Raw genomic sequence first — 13540 nt, 5'->3', positions numbered from 1 at the left:
AATTCTCACAATTCGAGGGTCATGTTGCAGGTAGTGCAGCAAGAAGGCACTCATGTGTGTTGCGCATCCAGGAGCACCAAGTCCCTGTTGTGTTGGTGGCGAGGTAACAATCATGCTTCCTTCCTCTGTCCTCTCCCCCCAACCTCGCACAACAGAAATGTGATCAAGGTCTCCCTCATCTGATGAGTCTTCCATCAGTTCGTCCTCCACTTCTTCCTGGGCTCCTGCACCTTCCTCACTAGTTTGGCTGCTACCATGCGCCCTGGTAAAACCATCTCCCCCACCCTCACATGCCTGCCGCCTTGGTGCTGCCGACCGTCTGGACCTTGCAGATGTTAGCCCTTCCGCATACAACTCCTCCTCCTCTACTTCCTCCACCTCCTCTTGTGCCACCACCTGACTCCGAATTCTGTTTAACATGTGCTCCAGCATGTAAATCACCGGAATAGTCATGCTGATAATGGCATCGTCAGCACTAAACATCTTCGTCGCCATTTCAAAACTGTGCAGAAGGGTGCATAGGTTCCTGATCTGAGACCACTCCTCCAGCGTGATTTGCCCCACCTCTGAATCTCGTTGGCCCAGGCTATACGTCAGAACGTATTGCACCAGGGCTTGTCGGTGCTGCCACAGTCGCTGCAACATGTGCAGAGTTGAATTCCACCGGGTAGGCACATCGCATTTTAGCCGGTGAAGTGGCAGGCCCAACGACTTCTGTAGAGATGTAAGTCGCTGAGCTGCGGGATGCGAACGGCGGAAGTGAACACACAGCGACCGTGCCCTCTGCAGAAGGCCATCTAGTCTGGGATAGTGGGCTAAAAATTGCTGGACAACCAGGTTCAACACGTGAGCCATACAAGGCACGTGTGTGACATTGCCCCGGCGAAGGGCCGCACCCAGGTTTGCAGCATTGTCGCACACGGCCTTCCCTGGTTTCAGGTCCAGTGGAGACAACCATTCATGAAATTGGTTCTCCAGAGCTGACCACAACTCCTCAGCTGTGTGACTCACATTTCCCAGACATTTCAATGTAAAAACCGCCTGATGACGTTGAGCCCTACTGCCAGCATAGTAAGGAGGTGTGCAGGATCCCTTCTGCGCAGTTAGAAAGCTTGTGGCATGACCAGACAGGCTTTGGGTGCAGGTGGAAGACCGAGAGGAGGTTGAGGAGGCAGAAGCAGTGGAGGAACTTTGACATAAAGAGGATTGACGCACAACTCGTGGGGACGGCAAGACTTGGACAGCAGCCCCTTGTCCTGCTGTCACCATAGTTACCCAGTGCCCAGTCAGCGACATGTAATGCCCCTGTCCATGCCTACTCGTCCAAGTGTCTGTGGTGAAATGCACCCTGTCACACACAGAGTTTCTCAAAGAAGCGGTGATGTTGTGTGCGACATGCTGGTGGAGCGCAGGCACACCTTTCTTTGAGAAGTAGTGCCGACTGGGCATCTGGTACTGGGGCACTGCGACGGACATAAGGTCTCAAAAATCCTCTGTGTCCACCAGGCAGAAAGGCAGCATTTCTGTAGCCAAGAGCTTGCAGATGGTGAAATTCAACCTCTTAGCTTTCTCATGGCTAGGAGGAAATGGTCTTTTACTTGTCCACATCTGAGGGACCGAGGGCTGGCTATTGTGCTTAGACGGGGTTGATAAGGGTGTCCCCGGCAAACTGCCGGTCTGTGAGGAAGATGCAGGCGGACATGTTAGGTTGCCTTGATCCAAAGGTGGTGCTATCGATGTCGGACAGCGCTCAACACCAGCTGGTGTTACCACCTCCAAAGAAAATGATGACCTGCCAATCACGCTGGCTGTTGCGGGTAAAGAGGTGGCAGGTCTGCGCCCCAAAACAGGTGTGACTGCTGTCCCCCCAGTCACAGAGGATGAAGAGGCCGCGGATGCACAAGATATGGCAGACGGCGATTGGCCCGGCCGGCTAGGCCGCATTGTAGCACACTGAGCTTCCCACTGCAACTTATGCTTCATGTCCATGTGCCGGTTCATGCATGAAGTACTCAAACTATGTATTTTTTGGCCTCTACTTAGCTTTTGCTGACAAATGTTACAGATAACACGAGTTGGGTCATCTTTATCGATCTGAAAAAATGCCCAGGCTATGCAAGGCTTAGCACCCATGCGACCTGAAGAGCCACCACGACTTGTGGTGAGAGGCAGAGTTGTGTTTGAGGATGCAGTTGTTGACGTGCTTCCAGTACTACGTCTCTGTCCAGGAAGGCGCAACCTGACCTCGTCGTCACTAGCATCTTCCTCCACCTCCTCTGCTGACCTCATCTCTTGGCTGACTGTGGGTTGACAGTAAGTGGGATCTCCGACCTCATCATCATCACCCTGTGCGTTATCACACCCGTCGTCCTCAGAGCCAACCTGTTCCTGCCGTGACAAAAAACTAAAGTTGTCGCTCCAATCAGGTATTTGAGTCTTATCATCGTCTTCCTCATTGTCTCCACCAACAGGAGTTACAGTTTGGGAATGAGGGTCTACATTATGGTCAGAACCTTCTGCGTCTGGTCCTGGATCCGACTCATAAAGATTCTGGGCATCAGTGCAGATCATTTCCTCGTCTGGATTCACAGAAGCGCTGGAGTCGACCTCTGATTCCCAGGCTATAGTACGAGTAAACAGCTCTGCAGACTCAACCATCTGTTCTACCTCATACTCAGACGGGCAGCTGGAGATTTGGGAGCTGTGAGGAAGCAAGTGCGATTTGGGTGACACCTTTGAGGACTGGAGTATTTGTGATGTTGAAGTTGATGTGGAGGAGAGCCCACTTAAAGGAGCACTTGATATCCGTTGAAGCACCTGCTGTTTTTGTGCCTCATCTGGAATTTGTAGCGATTGGCGTGGCCGTAAGAAAGGGATCTTATCACATTGTCCGCTAAAAGAAGTAGACATTTTAGTATGGCTGGAAGATGGTCTTTCTTCTGCACCTACCCCACGGACACAACCTTTTTTCCCCTTCCCAACACGCCTATTCCCCTTTCCACCAGCAGCAGGCCTTTTTCCACTCATTTTGGTGGTTAACTAATTCACAACTCTGGAGTTGTTTGCACAAAAAAACAATGGATGGTAACCGAGCAGAGCTGAGTGGCCAAACTGTGGTATTAGGCCAAAACTATTGGCTGGGCTAGATGCAGAAAAAAATTATTTTTAATTTGCAACCTGATGGAGGTCAGTATAGATGGACTAATAGAACAAGTCCCACACGCTGCTAGAAGCCCAAATATTTTTTCAGAGATAAATGAAGAAAAAAATTATTTTTAATTTGCAACCTGATGGAGGTCAGTATAGATGGACTAATAGACCAAGTCCCACACACTGCTAGAAGCCCAAATATTTTTTCAGAGCTAGATGCAGAAAAAAATTATTTTTAATTTGCAACCTGATGGAGGTCAGTATAGATGGACTAATAGACCAAGTCCCACACACTGCTAGAAGCCCAAATATTTTTTCAGAGCTAGATGCAGAAAAAAATTATTTTTAATTTGCAACCTGATGGAGGTCAGTATAGATGGACTAATAGACCAAGTCCCACACTCCGCTAGAAGCCCAAATATTTTTTCAGAGCTAGATGCAGAAAAAAATTATTTTTAATTTGCAACCTGATGGAGGTCAGTATAGATAGACTAATAGACCAAGTCCCACACACTGCTAGAAGCCCAAATATTTTTTCAGAGCTAGATGCAGAAAAAAATTATTTTTAATTTGCAACCTGATGGAGGTCAGTATAGATGGACTAATAGAACAAGTCCCACACGCTGCTAGAAGCCCAAATATTTTTTCAGAGATAAATGAAGAAAAAAATTATTTTTAATTTGCAACCTGATGGAGGTCAGTATAGATGGACTAATAGACCAAGTCCCACACACTGCTAGAAGCCCAAATATTTTTTCAGAGCTAGATGCAGAAAAAAATTATTTTTAATTTGCAACCTGATGGAGGTCAGTATAGATGGACTAATAGACCAAGTCCCACACACTGCTAGAAGCCCAAATATTTTTTCAGAGCTAGATGCAGAAAAAAATTATTTTTAATTTGCAACCTGATGGAGGTCAGTATAGATGGACTAATAGACCAAGTTCCACACACCGCTAGAAGCCCAAATATTTTTTCAGAGCTAGATGCAGAAAAATTTTTTATTCAATTTGCAACCTGATGGAGGTCAGTATAGATGGACTAATAGACCAAGTCCCACACACTGCTAGAAGCCCAAATATTTTTTCAGAGCTAGATGCAGAAAATTTTTTTGTTCAATTTGCAACCTGATGGAGGTCAGTATAGATGGACTAATAGACCAAGTCCCACACACTGCTAGAAGCCCAAATATTTTTTCAGAGCTAGATGCAGAAAAAAATTATTTTTAATTTGCAACCTGATGGAGGTCAGTATAGATGGACTAATAGACCAAGTCCCACACACTGCTAGAAGCCCAAATATTTTTTCAGAGCTACATGCAGAAAAAAAATATTTTTAATTTGCAACCTGATGGAGGTCAGTATAGATGGACTAATAGAACAAGTCCCACACGCTGCTAGAAGCCCAAATATTTTTTCAGAGATAAATGAAGAAAAAAATTATTTTTAATTTGCAACCTGATGGAGGTCAGTATAGATGGACTAATAGACCAAGTCCCACACACTGCTAGAAGCCCAAATATTTTTTCAGAGCTAGATGCAGAAAAAAATTATTTTTAATTTGCAACCTGATGGAGGTCAGTATAGATGGACTAATAGACCAAGTCCCACACACTGCTAGAAGCCCAAATATTTTTTCAGAGCTAGATGCAGAAAAAAATTATTTTTAATTTGCAACCTGATGGAGGTCAGTATAGATGGACTAATAGAACAAGTCCCACACGCTGCTAGAAGCCCAAATATTTTTTCAGAGATAAATGAAGAAAAAAAATATTTTTAATTTGCAACCTGATGGAGGTCAGTATAGATGGACTAATAGACCAAGTCCCACACACTGCTAGAAGCCCAAATATTTTTTCAGAGCTAGATGCAGAAAAAAATTATTTTTAATTTGCAACCTGATGGAGGTCAGTATAGATGGACTAATAGACCAAGTCCCACACACTGCTAGAAGCCCAAATATTTTTTCAGAGCTAGATGCAGAAAAAAATTATTTTTAATTTGCAACCTGATGGAGGTCAGTATAGATGGACTAATAGACCAAGTCCCACACACCGCTAGAAGCCCAAATATTTTTTCAGAGCTAGATGCAGAAAAAAATTATATTCAGTTTGCAACCTGATGGAGGTCAGTATAGATGGACTAATAGAATGATGCTATGCCCAAAAGATTTTACTTCACTAGGTGCAGTAAAAAAATTGGTATTCTATACACAGGTGGTATATCTTGCAACACAGATAGGCTACTCCACTGACTAACACACTCTGCAATAGGCCAAAAAGGATTAGCTTTGCTAGATTCAGCCAAATGCTGTGAAAAAAACTTGCACAGCACTGGCACAGACCTGCCTGGCAAAAACTGATAGGAACTGATGTAACCTAGTCCTGAAAAGGACTCCAATTACAATTAGTCTTTACTCCCACAATCTATCTATTTAAGAGCACAGACCTGCCTGATAAAAGTCGTAGGAAATGCTGTAACCTAGTCCTTAAAAGGACTGCAATCACAACTATTCCCTACTCCCAAGCTATCTGTATATTTGTGCGAAAATTGGCTTGAAATTAACAAGGTATAGCGCACACAGCAACAACGGTGCCGTCTAACACGCAGCTGCAGCAGTGAGAAAATGGTGGCGACGGGGAAAATGGCTTGGTCTTATAGGGCAAGGACATGTGACATACACTGCCAATCACACATGCCCTTGCTTGTGTGAAAAAAAGCACTTCGCTCTGTGTGTGCGCTGCTGATAGGCTGACAGATTGCACCTCCCCACTGCAAATGAGGGAAAGAGAAAAAAAAATGGAGATCTTCATTGTTCCTGCAGAGATCCATCCCCTGCCCCTCCCCCCGCCCCGCTGTACACTCAAACTGCGTATTAACGTTAATTTTCATCATTACTGAGAAAAAATCCAGTTATGATTTTGGTGCACGAACAGTTATCGAACATAACCTCGAACAGCCGAATTTTTCTCAAATTGTTCGTGTTCGCCGACCGGCTCGAACACCGCCCAAAACAGCTCGAATTTGAGATTGGCGAACAGTTCGAGTAGAACAACGCTCATCTCTAATTAAAACCCTTTGCACTGGTTCATTTCTGATAAGGTTTGTCCTAATCTAACTTTAGACAATAGATACTCTAGGAGATGAGATGAGGCCACACTGCCAAAAGCCTTTATACAATCTTCAGCAAAAACACGCTGACAGCTTAAAATCCTCATGAGATCTTACCTCCTAATTTAGACTTGGTCATGTAGACGAGGTGGCCGAGTGGTTAAGGCGATGGACTGCTAATCCATTGTGCTCTGCATGCATGGGTTCGAATCCCATCCTCGTCAGTATTATCTGCTTCTTACCCTTTGACAGATTGGCTTTCATTTTTAGGCAAAATGGTGTATACTTCAAGCATGAAAGTTGATTCTTTTCTCTTTCAAGAAAGCTGCTATAGTCCTATCGTCTGGTTTCTACATGTTCATGCAGGCAAGTTGGCTGTGTAGTTAAGATGATACATTAACAATGCAGTTAAGAGATTGAGCTATGCATGCATGGCTTTGAATGCAATCTGTCCTATTTCTTTTCTGATTCTCTTAAGTTTCCAGCTCAAGGTTTTATTTTCTGCCCAAGCAATGAATTCTTCAAACATGAAAGTTTAAATCTTCTACCATTCAAGAAGGCTGCTATCAAACTTTGCTTAGAGAGTCAGATACGTAAGGAGGAGGCATTTCAAAATAGTAAAATAAAATCCACTGGTTTTACTTTTTTCCTGCTTGATTCCATCTTTCTTCCTCTTTAGCACTTATAGCAGATTCTTACTCCCACTATTGCACTATCACAGAGACTTAGCAAAGGCCAATTTGATGTTGTCCCACTATGAGGATAGAAAGCTTCATACTGAGAAGATGAAAAGAAGGCACTGCTGAGATTTGAACTCAGGATCTCCTGTTTACTAGACTGGCACTTTAACCAACTAAGCCACAGCACCACAAGCTGGTGAGGACAGAAAAGCCATGGAAGATTTAGTCACTAATCGATAATTTCAAGTGGTTAATTGAGCAAAACAACATTGAGCTTCAGTTCCATTCCACGCACAGCAGAAGCATTGAATAAGATGTCGCTCTCAGTCATGGCAATTAAGAAACCGAGTATTTTTTGAAGAGCATTCTCGAAAAGGACCATGACAAATCCGCAGAATTCGACAGAAGCTGCATCGAGAACAAGGGCTTGGGATTTGAAGTTCCATAATTAAATGATCCATCTATTATCACAGCTGGAAATTGGGACTTGTTTTGCTTCCCAGTCATGAGACAGAATAGACAGATTGAAAGAATGCCACTGCAGTGCCAAAAGTAGAAACAATTAGGAATGATTGATAAGTTGCTATTAAAACCATTTGCACTAGTTCATTTCTGATAAGGTTTGTCCTAATCTAACTTTAGACAATAGATACTCTAGGAGATGAGATGAGGCCACACTGCCAAAAGCCTTTATACAATCTTCAGCAAAAACACTCTGACAGCTTAAATTCCTCATGAGATCTTACCTCCTAATTTAGACTTTGTCATGTAGACGATGTGGCCGAGTGGATAAGGTGATGGACTGCTAATCCATTGTGCTCTGTATGCATGGGTTAAAATCCCATCCTTGTCGGTGTAATCTGTTTCTTTCCCTTTGACAAGATTGGCTTTCATTTTTAGGCAAAATGGTGTATACTTCAAGCATGAAAGTTGATTCTTTTCTCTTTCAAGAAAGCTGCTATAGTCCTGTCGTCTGGTTTCTACATGTTCATGCAGGCAAGTTGGCTGTGTAGTTAAGATGATACATTAACAATGCAGTTAAGAGATTGAGCTATGCATGCATGGCTTTGAATGCAATCTGTCCTATTTCTTTTCTGATTCTCTTAAGTTTCCAGCTCAAGGTTTTATTTTCTGCCCAAGCAATGAATTCTTCAAACATGAAAGTTTAAATCTTCTACCATTCAAGAAGGCTGCTATCAAACTTTGCTTAGAGAGTCAGATACGTAAGGAGGAGGCATTTCAAAATAGTAAAATAAAATCCACTGGTTTTACTTTTTCATGCTTGATTCCATCTTTCTTCCTCTTTAGCACTTATAGCAGATTCTTACTCCCACTATTGCACTATCACAGAGACTTAGCAAAGGCCAATTTGTTGTTGTCCCACTATGAGGATAGAAAGCTTCATACTGAGAAGATAAAAAGAAGACACTGCTGAGATTTGAACTCAGGATCTCCTGTTTACTACACTGGCACTTTAACCAACTAAGCCACAGCACTAAAAGCTGGTGAGGACGGGAAAGCCAGGGAAGATTTAGTCACTAATCGATAATTTCAAGTGGTTAATTGAGCAAAACAACATTGAGCTTCAGTTCCATTCCACGCACAGCAGAAGCATTGAATAAGATGTCTCTCTCAGTCATGGCAATTAAGAAACCGAGTATTTTTTGAAGAGCATTCTCGAAAAGGACCATGACAAATTTGCAGAATTCGACAGAAGCTGCATCGAGAACAAGGGCTTGGGATTTGAAGTTCCATAATTAAATGATCCATCTTTTATCACAGCTGCAAATTGGGACTTGTTTTGCTTCCCAGTCATGAGACAGAATAGACAGATTGAAAGAATGCCACTGCAGTGCCAAAAGTAGAAACAAGTAGGAATGATTGATAAGTTGCTATTAAAATCCTTTGCACTGGTTCATTTCTGATAAGGTTTGTCCTAATCTAACTTTAGACAATAGATACTCTAGGAGATGAGATGAGGCCACACTGCCAAAAGCCTTTATACAATCTTCAGCAAAAACACCCTGACAGCTTAAAATCCTCATGAGATCTTACCTCCTAATTTAGACTTGGTCATGTAGACGAGGTGGCCGAGTGGTTAAGGCGATGGACTGCTAATCCATTGTGCTCTGCATGCATGGGTTCGAATCCCATCCTCGTCGGTATAATCTGCTTCTTCCCTTAGACAAGATTGGCTTTCATTTTTAGGCAAAATGGTGTATACTTCAAGCATGAAAGTTGATTCTTTTCTCTTTCAAGAAAGCTGCTATAGTCCTATCGTCTGTTTTCTACATGTTCATGCAGGCAAGTTGGCTGTGTAGTTAAGATGATACATTAACAATGCAGTTAAGAGATTGAGCTATGCATGCATGGCTTTGAATTCAATCTGTCCTATTTCTTTTCTGATTCTTTTAAGTTTCCAGCTCAAGGTTTTATTTTCTGCCCAAGCAATGAATTCTTCAAACATGAAAGTTTAAATCTTCTACCATTCAAGAAGGCTGCTATCAAATTTTGCTTAGAGAGTCAGATACGTAAGGAGGAGGCATTTCAAAATAGTAAAATAAAATCCACTGGTTTTACTTTTTTCATGCTTGATTCCATCTTTCTTCCTCTTTAGCACTTATAGCAGATTCTTACTCCCACTATTGCACTATCACAGAGACTTAGCAAAGGCCAATTTGATGTTGTCCCACTATGAGGATAGAAAGCTTCATACTGAGAAGATGAAAAGAAGGCACTGCTGAGATTTGAACTCAGAATCTCCTGTTTACCACACTGGCACTTTAACCAACTAAGCCACAGCACTACAAGCTGGTGAGGACGGGAAAGCCAGGGAAGATTTAGTCACTAATCGATAATTTCAAGTGGTTAATTGAGCAAAACAACATTGAGCTTCAGTTCCATTCCACGCACAGCAGAAGCATTGAATAAGATGTCGCTCTCAGTCATGGCAATTAAGAAACTGAGTATTTTTTGAAGAGCATTCTCGAAAAGGACCATGACAAATTTGCAGAATTCGACAGAAGCTGCATCGAGAACAAGGGCTTGGGATTTGAAGTTCCATAATTAAATGATCCATCTTTTATCACAGCTGGAAATTGGGACTTGTTTTGCTTCCCAGTCATGAGACAGAATAGACAGATTGAAAGAATGCCACTGCAGTGCCAAAAGTAGAAACAATTAGGAATGATTGATAAGTTGCTATTAAAACCCTTTGCACTGGTTCATTTCTGATAAGGTTTGTCCTAATCTAACTTTAGACAATAGATACTCTAGGAGATGAGATGAGGCCACACTGCCAAAAGCCTTTATACAATCTTCAGCAAAAACACTCTGACAGCTTAAAATCCTCATGAGATCTTACCTCCTAATTTAGACTTGGTCATGTAGATGATGTGGCCGAGTGGTTAAGGCGATGGACTGCTAATCCGTTGTGCTCTGTATGCATGGGTTAAAATCCCATCCTCGTCGGTATAATCTGTTTCTTTCCCTTTGACAAGATTGGCTTTCATTTTTAGGCAAAATGGTGTATACTTCAAGCATGAAAGTTGATTCTTTTCTCTTTCAAGAAAGCTGCTATAGTCCTATCGTCTGGTTTCTACATGTTCATGCAGGCAAGTTGGCTGTGTAGTTAAGATGATACATTAACAATGCAGTTAAGAGATTGAGCTATGCATGCATGGCTTTGAATTCAATCTGTCCTATTTCTTTTCTGATTCTTTTAAGTTTCCAGCTCAAGGTTTTATTTTCTGCCCAAGCAATGAATTCTTCAAACATGAAAGTTTAAATCTTCTACCATTCAAGAAGGCTGCTATCAAACTTTGCTTAGAGAGTCAGATACGTAAGGAGGGGGCATTTCAAAATAGTAAAATAAAATCCACTGGTTTTACTTTTTCATGCTTGATTCCATCTTTCTTCCTCTTTAGCACTTATAGCAGATTATTACTCCCACTATTGCACTATCACAGAGACTTAGCAAAGGCCAATTTGATGTTGTCCCACTATGAGGATAGAAAGCTTCATACTGAGAAGATGAAAAGAAGACACTGCTGAGATTTGAACTCAGGATCTCCTGTTTACTACACTGGCACTTTAACCAACTAAGCCACAGCACCACAAGCTGGTGAGAACGGGAAAGCCAGGGAAGATTTAGTCACTAATCGATAATTTCAAGTGGTTAATTGAGCAAAACAACATTGAGCTTCAGTTCCATTCCACGCACAGCAGAAGCATTGAATAAGATGTCTCTCTCAGTCATGGCAATTAAGAAACCGAGTATTTTTTGAAGAGCATTCTCGAAAAGGACCATGACAAATTTGCAGAATTCGACAGAAGCTGCATCGAGAACAAGGGCTTGGGATTTGAAGTTCCATAATTAAATGATCCATCTTTTATCACAGCTGCAAATTGGGACTTGTTTTGCTTCCCAGTCATGAGACAGAATAGACAGATTGAAAGAATGCCACTGCAGTGCCAAAAGTAGAAACAAGTAGGAATGATTGATAAGTTGCTATTAAAATCCTTTGCACTGGTTCATTTCTGATAAGGTTTGTCCTAATCTAACTTTAGACAATAGATACTCTAGGAGATGAGATGAGGCCACACTGCCAAAAGCCTTTATACAATCTTCAGCAAAAACACCCTGACAGCTTAAAATCGTCATGAGATCTTACCTCCTAATTTAGACTTGGTCATGTAGACGAGGTGGCCGAGTGGTTAAGGCGATGGACTGCTAATCCATTGTGCTCTGCATGCATGGGTTCGAATCCCATCCTCGTCGGTATAATCTGCTTCTTCCCTTACACAAGATTGGCTTTCAATTTTAGGCAAAATGGTGTATACTTCAAGCATGAAAGTTGATTCTTTTCTCTTTCAAGAAAGCTGCTATAGTCCTATCGTCTGTTTTCTACATGTTCATGCAGGCAAGTTGGCTGTGTAGTTAAGATGATACATTAACAATGCAGTTAAGAGATTGAGCTATGCATGCATGGCTTTGAATTCAATCTGTCCTATTTCTTTTCTGATTCTTTTAAGTTTCCAGCTCAAGGTTTTATTTTCTGCCCAAGCAATGAATTCTTCAAACATGAAAGTTTAAATCTTCTACCATTCAAGAAGGCTGCTATCAAACTTTGCTTAGAGAGTCAGATACGTAAGGAGGGGGCATTTCAAAATAGTAAAATAAAATCCACTGGTTTTACTTTTTCATGCTTGATTCCATCTTTCTTCCTCTTTAGCACTTATAGCAGATTATTACTCCCACTATTGCACTATCACAGAGACTTAGCAAAGGCCAATTTGATGTTGTCCCACTATGAGGATAGAAAGCTTCATACTGAGAAGATGAAAAGAAGACACTGCTGAGATTTGAACTCAGGATCTCCTGTTTACTACACTGGCACTTTAACCAACTAAGCCACAGCACCACAAGCTGGTGAGAACGGGAAAGCCAGGGAAGATTTAGTCACTAATCGATAATTTCAAGTGGTTAATTGAGCAAAACAACATTGAGCTTCAGTTCCATTCCACGCACAGCAGAAGCATTGAATAAGATGTCTCTCTCAGTCATGGCAATTAAGAAACCGAGTATTTTTTGAAGAGCATTCTCGAAAAGGACCATGACAAATTTGCAGAATTCGACAGAAGCTGCATCGAGAACAAGGGCTTGGGATTTGAAGTTCCATAATTAAATGATCCATCTTTTATCACAGCTGCAAATTGGGACTTGTTTTGCTTCCCAGTCATGAGACAGAATAGACAGATTGAAAGAATGCCACTGCAGTGCCAAAAGTAGAAACAAGTAGGAATGATTGATAAGTTGCTATTAAAATCCTTTGCACTGGTTCATTTCTGATAAGGTTTGTCCTAATCTAACTTTAGACAATAGATACTCTAGGAGATGAGATGAGGCCACACTGCCAAAAGCCTTTATACAATCTTCAGCAAAAACACCCTGACAGCTTAAAATCGTCATGAGATCTTACCTCCTAATTTAGACTTGGTCATGTAGACGAGGTGGCCGAGTGGTTAAGGCGATGGACTGCTAATCCATTGTGCTCTGCATGCATGGGTTCGAATCCCATCCTCGTCGGTATAATCTGCTTCTTCCCTTACACAAGATTGGCTTTCATTTTTAGGCAAAATGGTGTATACTTCAAGCATGAAAGTTGATTCTTTTCTCTTTCAAGAAAGCTGCTATAGTCCTATCGTCTGGTTTCTACATGTTCATGCAGGCAAGTTGGCTGTGTAGTTAAGATGATACATTAACAATGCAGTTAAGAGATTGAGCTATGCATGCATGGCTTTGAATTCAATCTGTCCTATTTCTTTTCTGATTCTTTTAAGTTTCCAGCTCAAGGTTTTATTTTCTGCCCAAGCAATGAATTCTTCAAACATGAAAGTTTAAATCTTCTACCATTCAAGAAGGCTGCTATCAAACTTTGCTTAGAGAGTCAGATACGTAAGGAGGGGGCATTTCAAAATAGTAAAATAAAATCCACTGGTTTTACTTTTTCATGCTTGATTCCATCTTTCTTCCTCTTTAGCACTTATAGCAGATTATTACTCCCACTATTGCACTATCACAGAGACTTAGCAAAGGCC

General features: G+C 41.8%; 5 non-coding genes across 5 annotated transcripts; 4 read left to right on the top strand and 1 right to left on the bottom strand.

The window, feature by feature from the left end:
* The first annotated feature begins 6402 nt into the window (after positions 1-6402).
* TRNAS-GCU (transfer RNA serine (anticodon GCU)) lies at positions 6403-6484 on the top strand. The gene has a single exon. It is a non-coding gene; the product is annotated as a tRNA-Ser (tRNA).
* Positions 6485-7054: 570 nt separating this feature from the next.
* TRNAT-AGU (transfer RNA threonine (anticodon AGU)) lies at positions 7055-7128 on the bottom strand. The gene has a single exon. It is a non-coding gene; the product is annotated as a tRNA-Thr (tRNA).
* Positions 7129-9020: 1892 nt separating this feature from the next.
* TRNAS-GCU (transfer RNA serine (anticodon GCU)) lies at positions 9021-9102 on the top strand. The gene has a single exon. It is a non-coding gene; the product is annotated as a tRNA-Ser (tRNA).
* Positions 9103-11638: 2536 nt separating this feature from the next.
* On the top strand, positions 11639-11720 carry TRNAS-GCU (transfer RNA serine (anticodon GCU)). Its single transcript has one exon. It is a non-coding gene; the product is annotated as a tRNA-Ser (tRNA).
* Positions 11721-12946: 1226 nt separating this feature from the next.
* TRNAS-GCU (transfer RNA serine (anticodon GCU)) lies at positions 12947-13028 on the top strand. The gene has a single exon. It is a non-coding gene; the product is annotated as a tRNA-Ser (tRNA).
* The last annotated feature ends 512 nt before the right edge of the window (positions 13029-13540 follow it).

The sequence above is a fragment of the Phyllobates terribilis genome, unplaced genomic scaffold, assembly GCF_046119375.1.
Source record: "Phyllobates terribilis strain yellow unplaced genomic scaffold, ASM4611937v1 Scaffold_9__5_contigs__length_417890890, whole genome shotgun sequence".
NCBI classification, from domain to species: Eukaryota; Metazoa; Chordata; class Amphibia; order Anura; family Dendrobatidae; genus Phyllobates; species Phyllobates terribilis.
Note: the sequence above shows the minus strand (reverse complement) of the source record. Positions and strands in the feature narration are given on the sequence as shown.